At 45.1% G+C, this 10,627-nt stretch overlaps 1 protein-coding gene across 1 annotated transcript in view; it reads left to right on the forward strand.

The window, feature by feature from the left end:
- Window positions 1-10,627, forward strand: part of LOC121063021 (CUGBP Elav-like family member 4) — a 1,483,068-nt gene that overhangs the window by 506,426 nt on the left and 966,015 nt on the right. The window lies entirely within an intron of this gene.

Consider the following 10,627-nt stretch of genomic DNA (forward strand, 5'->3'; position numbering starts at 1 on the left):
TCTACTGCTGCAGTGCAGCAGGCAAGTTCTCCGCCAGGAGTGTTGCCTGGTGCTGAGGGCTCCAACCCCAATACTAAATCTTGTAAGGAAGCTATTGTGTTCACTAGTGATGCTTTGGGGTTTTGTCATTGCTAGAAGACACTTTCCTTTGATTCTTTGGGAAAAGTGGATGTGCAGCACTTCTGAAAATCAAACCATTCATGCTGAGAATTAAAATTTGAGCAGCTGATGTGAAAATATGTATGGTTTTATCAACTAAGAGCTATAACCAACCAATACATTGTTTTGTATCTATCCTGCTTCTCAGGTGGGAAACAGGGACAGAAGGGCATTGGGCCTGGCCCAAGATATCTGTAGCACTAGCTTCAGTAGGACTGAAAAATAGATGCTATCAAAACAGACCAGAGGTTTCTTCTCATGTTGCTGTGGGGCACCAAGCTCTGTCAAGGAAGGGGTGAATGATTCCTCTTTTCCCAAGGGGAGTACTTAGTGAAGGGATGTTGCTGCTTGTCCTTGCTTTCACAGCTGCTCGCAGAAATAGAGGTAGCAGTCAACAGCAATGGGGTGACCAGGAAGCTGTGGCAGAAGCCAAAAAGAGTCTGAATTTCCCAAAGGCACAGTGGGGCTCCTTCATAGGGGTATTTCATGATTTCCCAAATTCTTCCTGGTTGCTGGCAAAAGCTAATTCTGACAAGTGGTCCAGTTCAACCAAGCAAGCTGAGAACTGTAAATTCAGTGCATGAATAGCTGACCCTTCCTTCATGGCAGTCATCACACCTCTGCCCCAGCATGAGGCATTCGAAAGCCATGTGTCTTGCTCACCAGCTGTTGTCTGCAGTTTTTCAACTCTTTGGAGAATATTGATATTGATTCTGGAAAACAAGAGTTAATCTGGAGAGACAGACAAACACACAAATAAAGTGCATTTGAATTTAAAGAAAAAGTTAGTGTCATGCCATTGAACAATTGACAAGGCTGTCACAAATATCATCCTGTCTCAGTGTAAATAAACAAGCTTAGTGCTGTTATTTTAGAATAAAAGGCCGGAATAGGTTTTGTATTGACTTTCTAATACTCACTCAAGAGTTGGAAGAAGAAAATTAAAGATAATAAAGTAAAAGTGCAAAATAAAAGTGGAGACAGCCAGTGCATAGTAAACTGTGAATCCAAGCACTCTCTGTTGCAGGAAGCCAATTGTGTAACTCAGTAAAGGTCACCAGCAAAGATAAGGAGTTGAGGTTGTCAGTGAATCCCCTTCTATATTTGGAAGGATGACGGCTGCAGGATGATACGATCTTGGTCTGCAGTGATTCAAAGGCTGGTGCTCGTGTCCTACCCTTCCTGCGTGCACTTGAGCTGGGTATTGTTTCTGGGCCCTGACACATTCATTTGAAGCTGGTCTGCTCCTGGGAAGCTTATCCATTCCACGGGGCTTTATGTGTCTCCTCCTAACTAGCCACTTCGAGTGGCAATAGTAAGGTAGGGTGGTAATCCCTGCTCAACTCTGGTCAGTGACCGGGGATATTTGTAACTCCCTGCAGTAGACTCAGGAGTGATCCCAAGCTCTGCATTTGACTTTCTTACAGAAAACTTGCAGTGATGCTATAGAAATTGCTTGGTAACTATTCTGGGGCTGGTCTGTCTATGTCTTGGCCAATTTCAGCTTTCATTTTGGGTGGTTTCCTAGACTATCCCACCATCCTTATCAGCTTCTTCTTAGAACTCCTTTCCCTGGGAACTTCCCAATCTTTTCTGGTACTTTTGTGGACTTTCCCCTTTCCTTTTGTCATCTTGAGTGGAAAAGGATGGAAACATTAGAAAAGATGGGAAAGGACTGGAAAGGGAAATGTGTTCCCCATGGGCCAGTGGCCCTCTCACAAAAGACAACTGATTGATCTTTTGTCACTTCTCCACATGCTTTGAACAAACTATGAATGAGATGTTAGACCTGCAAGCCCAAGGTGCTTTCCTGTAAGCACAGCAAATAATGTACAGGAGCCAGCACATCCCATTTAGCAAGTATTATGCTGGAAAAGGAGCTGAGGTGCTTATAGGAGTGAGTGCTATCAAATACATGCACTGGTTCAGAACCTCTTGTAAAAAAAAAAAAAGCACATATGTGCTCTGAGTAAGCCTTCAGTGGCTGCAGATGAAAGGGAAAATGCTTGGTATGAATGGATTAAGGAAGATTTTGAGGACAGAGGAAAACGTTGGACAGAAACAAAGAGCTAAAGGAAAGTTTCAAGCTGAGGGAAGTATTGGTAGTGAAATTAAAGAGGAGTTGTTGGAGGAGAAAAGAGAGTACACAATGGACGGACAATCTGATGAGGACTTGGGGCGTGGGGTCCCAAGGTGGGACAGAGGAGAGATCCAAAGGAGAGATTTGTTCTGACCCCTTAAAGCAGCAGATGTGGAAGACATTAACTGGAATCAAACAGCAGGAATGACTGCAGACTGCTGCTCCAGGGGCATAGAAGGCATCTCTGCCTGAAGAGCCCATGCAACCAAGGGATGAACTCCCTGAACCTCACCAGTGTGGCATGAATTTAGATCAAATCAAAGCATCCTCTAGATCAGAAGTATTTCAGACCTCAGGTTCTGCCTTGTTCAGCTCCATGAGTTTTCAATGATGTTGCCTCATAACGTCCAGCATGCCAAACTCATACGATTAGAGGGTGTAATGGCCCATGAGTTGTTGGATACACGCAAAGTGTTCATGCAATCATTTAATTTTAATCAGATCGGTTACCGTGTCCAAACATAAGTTTCTTTGTCAGTCCTTTGTGAATTCTTCTGAGATGGGGAATCAAGTCCAAGGCAGGCAGAGAGGAGCTGTTTGTTTTGGCTTTTATTTTAAAGGAGAAACTTTAAGGGATGGAAAACTCTGAAGTTCCAGACCCGTGTAGGAGCTGCAGCTCCCTAGGTAGAGAAGAGATGGAGCTGCAACTGTGTGGATCAGCTCTGGGCTCTCAGATTGGGAATATGAAGTGAAGGACTGGTACAAGTAATGACAGTACTTCCAACTTCTGCACTTCTTCCAACTTTTTGCACAAACTGGAGCTTTAAAGGCCAGGACAAGCCTTTGACATCTCTCTCCGTCCTCACACATGGTGCAGGATTTCAGGTAGTGACTTTTGCATCTGTCCTACAGCTTCTGGCTCAGCCAGAGATATCTAATTGCCTTGAAAAGTCTAAAAACAATGGAGAGGTTGTTACATCCCTATTCACAATGGTTAATTATCCTCATGGGTTAATTATGCTCACAAACTCCCTTCGGTTAGAACAAGACGGCTATGTTTGTGGGCTTTTTCCTACTGACTAGTTTCTCTGAGCCTCAGTTTTACCTTTGTTAAAATGGGGGTAACAAACAAAGAGCCAGATCATCTACTGATGTAAATTAACACCACTGAGCACAAAATCTCCTTTCTTACCTGCTTCTGAACAGCCTTTGCACAGTGAATTTAATCGTCTTCCTGGGATTTCCAACTCCCAATTAAATCTATTTGATTTGAGGTTAGACTTCTTTGAAAATCCCTGCCTGTGTCCCTCTGTACTCTTCATAGATGGGATGTAAAAGCCCTGAACATGACATTGCCTGTGAAATGATGCAAGCCCACAATCTCTGCAGCATTGTTCTTACAAGCATGTATCATATCAATAAAAGATTATCCTAGTGCAGGAATGAAAAATAAAAATTGAAGGAGAAAAGGATTAGGAATCATTCACAGCAGGTCATTTTGGTTGGGCTGCAATCAACATGTGAGGCTTGATAAGACAGGTATTTGAGAGAATATTGATCACAGATCTTTTTTTATTTTAATTTCATTTTTGTATTTGTTTATACTTAACACTTAATATGCTTCTTGCCTCTTGCTTGCTGGTTAAATACAGCCTCTGGCCTGTGTATTTACCACTCCTTGCAAATTGTGTACAGTCTCTGCAGGTACTGCACCAACCTCGATCTCCTCGTGGAAGGCCAGGGCTCAGGTCTTCTAAGTATCTCCCTCTCTCCAGTTTGTTTTGGCTCCGGCTTGATGGAGTAAATCCTGGTGTTTGTGAGTAAGACCAGGGCAATTCCCTCACTGCACTGTTGTTCTGAAATAATTTTGCAATGGGAAACATGCCTTGGCACTGCTATTTCTCTGTCCATACATGAAGGTGTGGGCTTAGCATCACCATTCACCTTCTGGTAGCACCTCAGGGCTCCCTCTGTGAGTGGCCTGAGGCTCAAAAGTGATGTATTTATGCTTAATAAGATGCAGATGCAGATCTTGGCCTGCAGATTTTGCCACACTACATAGAAACAAAGGGGAAACAAAGGCACCAGGATGTAAAGTGACTTTTCCAAGGTCATACTGTTGTCTGTGTCAGAGCATGCCAAGATCCCAGCTCCCTCAGTCCTTCTCCAGTGAGTTATCCTCCATACCAGAAAAGCTCTCCAGGCTGATTTAAAAGGGTGTGATTTTAACCCAGCTCAAGGTCCAGTGGTCTAATTAATCTTTTCCCAACAACTGGCGTGCACATAACTCATCTCGTTCTTCAGGCTTTTGTGACTAATACAAGAGCTGTTCACCCTAACCTGCCTACACGATTCATCTGTGTTTTATACAGCCTTTGTTACTCAAACTGTAAGTCTCAAGTGCATGGGGTAAAAACAAAATTAAAGAGTGATATCTGACAACAGATGGAGATTTAATAATAGGAAGAGTAAAGGTTGTTCCAGGATCTTGTTCCAAGTTGTGCCAGTGTTTAGGATGGGTAGACTTGGGCCAAAAATAGCAAAATTTTTGAAATGTGAACTCAGATCTGAAGCTTTTTGCTGGGTTTGATCCAGGGTTTCTTTCCAGGGTCAGCCTCTGGTAGGGCTGTATCATACTAGGATAGGAGGCAGATGATTGGTTCATCTACACTGTGAGTTAAACTCTGGTTCATGTGAAAATTTGGTTCCCATTCTTGAGTTGCAAGTGAGCTGGGAACGGGGTGGTCCAGAGGAAAGTATTTTTATAAAGTCATTTAGAGCTGTACCTCCTTCTCTGCCTGACTTCTGCTTTAGCATACGGCACAACATCCAATCTTTGAAAGCATTCGAAGTTTCTCTGTCACCTTCTTCCCTCAATCCAATAAATTTCCACTTTCTCTGTTTATTTAATCAACTTGATAGGATGATTAAAAGTTAAAATATATGACAAGGTTGTTCTGCTTTAATGTTTTGTTTTTTCATGTATAGCCTGCTTCAGGTGTTAGTTTAATGGAAGGTAATAGCTTCTGCATGAAATCGAGTGCTTCCTTTTGTTAAGGAGATGCCAATGAATGCTATTTCTTTTTCCATTGTTATTACTGTTAACCAGAGAAGGTCAGTTTGGTTTTGAATCAGCTGTTTCACTCTAGAGGAGAGTCAAACTCTGATCAGGCTCCATGCTAAGAGGAGGTGTGGGAAACCTGAGTTTAAGCGCTCGGTGACATTTTATTTTATTTTATTTTATTTTATAGTACAAAGCTGTCCTTTCCAAATAGCAGCGTTGAGCTCAGCTTTGCTATCTTCCACCAGCTGCCCTTTCCAATAATGACTTTAAATGACTTAAAGAAATTGATGAGCCCTTGTCTGTATGTGCAAGGCCTTAGCATTAATCATGCACACAGGCAGGAATGGACTGCAGTTTTCAAACATGATTTGCTGAGGGTTGTTGGGTGGTTTGGAAGATATAGCTGTTACCGCATGTAGCATGGAAAAAGTACATGCATAACCTCTTACAGCTCTCCATACAGCTGCTTATTACACTGCATCCATCTCATCCCTGTCCCATTTTCAGCTGACATGGACCAGCCCCAAGGCCTTGGTCAGTTCATCTGGCCTCTTCGTGCTGTCCTGAGCATGTCATGTCCCTCTCCTTCCTGTCCGTGCCTCAGTTTCCCGATCTGTGAAGAGTACAAGACATAGGGATAGATCTGTCTTGCAGGGTTGTCACGAGAGAGAGGCAAAAAAACATTTTTGCAAGTTGTAATGAAAGAAAAGTCCCATTGGATTTTGTTTACTATTGGTTTGGGGGGAAGTCCAGACTAGTTGCTATTTTCATAGCTTTCAACTCCGGCGTACATTTCTTGGCTCCTTCCTTCCCCACCATTAGGGCCTGATCTTGCCACCTTTTACCGGCAGGACTAAGCACTACCCTTGGAAGCAGTGTCATTGATTGCCATGTAAAAAACTCACATTACAGTGGGTACCGGGAGTGAAGAAAGATCTCAGGCTCAGATTTGCAGAGGCTGCAGCAAACACGGCTTGGTGAGAGGTGTCTGTTCCCATCCGTCAGCCCTGGGCTGCCCCAGAGCACGGGGCTGCGTGCTCAGGACCGGTGTCTTTCAGATAAGCCGTTCACCAGAGCTCCCTTGTCCTGCCCATCTCTAGTGGCTGCTGTCCAAAAAGAGCTTAAAAAGATCCCAATGTAACTTTCGCAGAAGAGATGTCACCTCGGTGTCTTTGCCAACTTTTCCATCTCCCTGTAACACACGGCCTGCATGTGAGCTGAGTGTGTGATTACTCTCAGGATTTCTCTCTGCAGGGCCAGCTCGCCTCCTTGCTTTCCAGGCTCTGCAGAGGCAGCGCTCCCCACGGCCACCACCACCATCCAGTGTCGGGGCTGCTCCGTGATGCCCACGCCACCCCACACTCTGTGCAACACTGGTATATTAACACTGGTATATTAAATTTGGGGCTCTGAGCCTACCTTGGTGTAGCAGATCTTTACTATTGGTGACAGGTAGGTCATCCTAGAGACAGTCACCAATTCCCCTTATTCTTCCCCAAATTGTAAGAACCTCTTCCTCCTTCTCCTCCCTCGTTCAAGGGGAAAACTGTCTCCACAACTGCAGCAGTTGGCTGTTCATTCACAGACTAACTGCTCCAGCTCTCTGCCTTATTGCTATTCAGATTAATTTCCCCATCCCATCAGGCACTAATCCAGCAAAAGATGTCGGCTGGTTAGCAGAATCATCTGGGAAAAGTGTAGGGAGACTCCTAACAGCCTTCCTTTTCCCATTGCCAGCCCCCTGCTACTCATCCAGATAGTCCCTGAAGCACCATGGGGGTTATTTTAGTTTCCTTTCTCTTTGTCTGTATTCTTGTGTGTTTTTATTGTTTTTGTTTTTGGTTGGTTGGTTGGTTGGTTGGTTATTGTGTTTTTTTTTTTTTCCTGGACTCAGCTGCATCTCTGAAAATTCTGTCTCCAAAATGGAAGCTTGGCTGAGCTGGAAGCTGTCAGCGCCAATGGCTAGTGGCTGGCTGTGGCCACTTGCCAGGGAAGGGGGGTGACAAGTCCCTAGGCATCAAGTCAGCATGAGAAGTGACTACATCTAAATACTTCAGCACATGATTTGTTTCCCATTACTTTGATTCAAATCTCCCTTAATCCTCAGTTGCGTTAATGCAGTTAGTAGGTTATGAGTGTCGCATGTGGATGCCACTGGATTTGATTCCTTCACGCAATTGGTTGGTAAATAATTTAGTACTAGTTTTGCCTGGAACGGGACCTGAAAATAGCCAGGCTGCTTATAGCTTATAGCTTCTGCTTTCTCTCTTGTTGGGTTTTTCCATTCGCAAGCACCCAGGGGTTGTTTGTGCAAGCGCGGCCTGGCAGAGACTGCCATTTCGCATGTCACAGCTTCCTCCTGTCCCTGCTCGTCAGAATCTCTATTAATTTATTTTTTAGAAGAGAGAGGAGAAGAGGCGTGGGTCAGGCTTGAGAGATGGGGCTACGGCCAAGAAAGCAACAGAATGTTCCTGATTCTGCAAACAGGAAGAACTTGCCCCAAATTCTGCCACCAAGCCCAGGTCCTCCTTTACATCTGATGCTTTTCAAATAGGGGTGTATTCATTTGTTTGAGATTTCTGCACTTCTTTAGCTCGGACTAAGCTAGACACCATAAAGGAAGACAGTGAATGTTAATAACAAGGAAGGAACTTCTGAGTTTGGGAAAAAGTCCTGGATGAGCAAAGAAACCAGAGTTCCAGCAAAATGTCCAGGCCTGTCTGGGCTGGACCATATTTCATATCATGCTGTGACATTTCCTTAGTCTGAACCATAATGGTACCCCAATAATACCCCTTATGCCCTTCCATTTCTTGCCATAAAACTGTATTGTCTTTCCCTCCACAGCTGCTGAACCCCATCCTGCCCCATGCAGGGCTGTCTCCCTCCCACCAGTGATGTGGAGCCCCGCATCCCAGCGTTGCTCCTAGTTCTGCTGAGGTTTCACTTCATCTCAACCATGGGACATTTCCCTCTCCTATCCCCGTGCAATGCTTACAAAGCGAGGAGATGACCCTGTCGGTGTTTTGTGAGACTCACTTGGCTAATCTGTGAAGCGGGGACAGGGATGGAAGAAGCTGTGGACAAGCCTGACTGTTGAATGTTCTGCAGAGAGGCTGTGGTTTAAAGAAATTGCACACAAGCTGATGGATGAAATAAGTCAGTTTGGGGTATTTGGGTCTCTTTGAACTTCGTATCTGCTTGCCATCTGCTCCCCCCGCCACACATGGCTTCCCAGGTTGCCTGTTACAGGGCTCCGCTCGGGCATATAAAGGTAGCAGGGCTTCGTCGGAGGGGTGTCATTTCTTAATAGGAGGATTTAATTATAGAACACAATCACAGAGGAGCGATGGCTGCTCCCGGCCCTCACCACCCCAGTGCCGCATCATGGTGTCAGGGCTTTTCCTGGCTTTTGTCTGCCTTGCCCCCTGCTCTGCTCCTCTCACCCAAACACCTCGAGGCGTTCGCTGACATGACATGGGATAGATCCTGTGCTCGGCAAGGGCCAACAGCCACTGCATGGCAGGGAATGCAGAGGCAGGAAGAAATTAAGGCCAGAAAGTTGGAACTGGGGTGCCTGAGCGCAGGCACCTCTCCAGCAGGTAGGGATGTGGCGGGCAGCCACGCTGCTCGCTGGGGATGCAGCTCCCAACGCCTCCTGTGCGAGCTATGGTTGCTTAGCAACTTTGAAACGAAGGCCAACTATTTTGATGTCTGAATAAGGATTTCAGGGACCCACATTCAAAAATATGGGCATAGGAGAGTAGATGAAGGTCACACACATTGACAGCAACTCGGAGTTAGGGGCAGAACTGAGCGTGCCTCCGAACGCCCATTCAAAGTGGGCGCACCTGCTCGCTCCCTCTCTAGAGATGTTTTGGGCTTGCAGAGGTGGAAATCACACTTTCTGTCCTGGCACAGCTGAAGTTAGCCCCTAGGAGCAGAGTGTCTGCAGCAGCAGGCCAGGTACTTTGCAAAGCGAGCGTTGGAAATGTCTGTCCACCCTGGAGTGCCTGCAGCCGAAGCTGATGGCCCCAGAGGTGCCTTTGGAGACGAGAGCAGCAGAGGGGCTCGTGGTGCTGGGCCCCGAGCTGCTCCTTGAGAGACTACAGCTTGGCCCCCAGAACCTTCCTGAGGGTCCCTCTTTTGCCCGCTCTGCAAAACGGGGACAGCAATGCTTTGACTGCCTCTGCCAAGAGCTTTTAGAGGCTCCTTACCTCCCACAAACGCTCTGCAAGATCTAAATAACAGTGTTATTTCTAGTGTGTTACCCTGATAGCGTGAGAGGCATAAACAAGATCCGCATTTGCTGATGGTGACTCACTGTGAGCCTTTGAGGGTTGTGGGGAAAAACTTGCTCTGATGTTTTTGCTGTTCTGAGATAGATTATTGATTCTCTTTATCTGGCGTTCGTCTTACAAACCCAAGGTGACGAGCAACCTGTTAGTTTCAAGAGCACTGGTGCTATTTTTCTACTGCTTAAAGGTGTGAGAAACACTCTGTAGCCAATAACCTAGGCTCAGGCGAGGATCTCAATGAAGTAGTAATTTATTCCTGATTGCAATGGCGGGTGTCCCACAAGCAGGAGCGCACCTACTAGTCACACAGTACGGTTTATATACTTTATTTCTCGATGACCGGGACCCTCCCCTGTTTCCCCATTGACTGGGTAATCCAGGTTCACAACCTATCCGATGCTTCACAGACAATACATGGCCTTCAGTTGCCGGCCTGTTAAATTTCAATATTCTTTTGACTTTTTTACTCTTTGAAGCAGTAATGTTTCTTCACTTATCTGACTTGACTTAACACTGTGATTTTCACCTAATTGCTCTAAGGAGTCTGGTTGTCTGCATTTTACAAGGTCGCCTGCTAAGTTTTCTTATCACTGCAAGCATATCTCAATACCACATTCCTTACCTTTAAACAATGTAACTCTGCAAAAACAACATTTTTATTCCCACAATTCCCCCCTTTTCTTCTTTATAAATTGTTGATTTTTGCAAAACTTTTCTCTAAGGTGTAATTTGGTAGATATCTTCCTCTTCTTCACTTTCTTTGCTTTCCATCTCCTCTAGTATCATCATCTTATCTGAGTAAGGTGGTGGCTCCATGGTCATTTGTTTCAATAGTGCAGTTTCAATTAATGACTGTACTAGTCCTCTTACACAGGGGATAGTGCAACAACCAATGGCTGTCAAAACTCCTGCTACTACGATCAAGGATGTAAATATGGACATTACCATCCCTTTCCATTTACCAAACCAAGATTCCAACCATCCTGTGATGGAAGTGTCTGTTCCTAAGTTTTCTGCCAATTCACT

The sequence above is a fragment of the Cygnus olor genome (assembly GCF_009769625.2).
Source record: "Cygnus olor isolate bCygOlo1 chromosome W unlocalized genomic scaffold, bCygOlo1.pri.v2 SUPER_W7, whole genome shotgun sequence".
NCBI lineage: Eukaryota > Metazoa > Chordata > Aves > Anseriformes > Anatidae > Cygnus > Cygnus olor.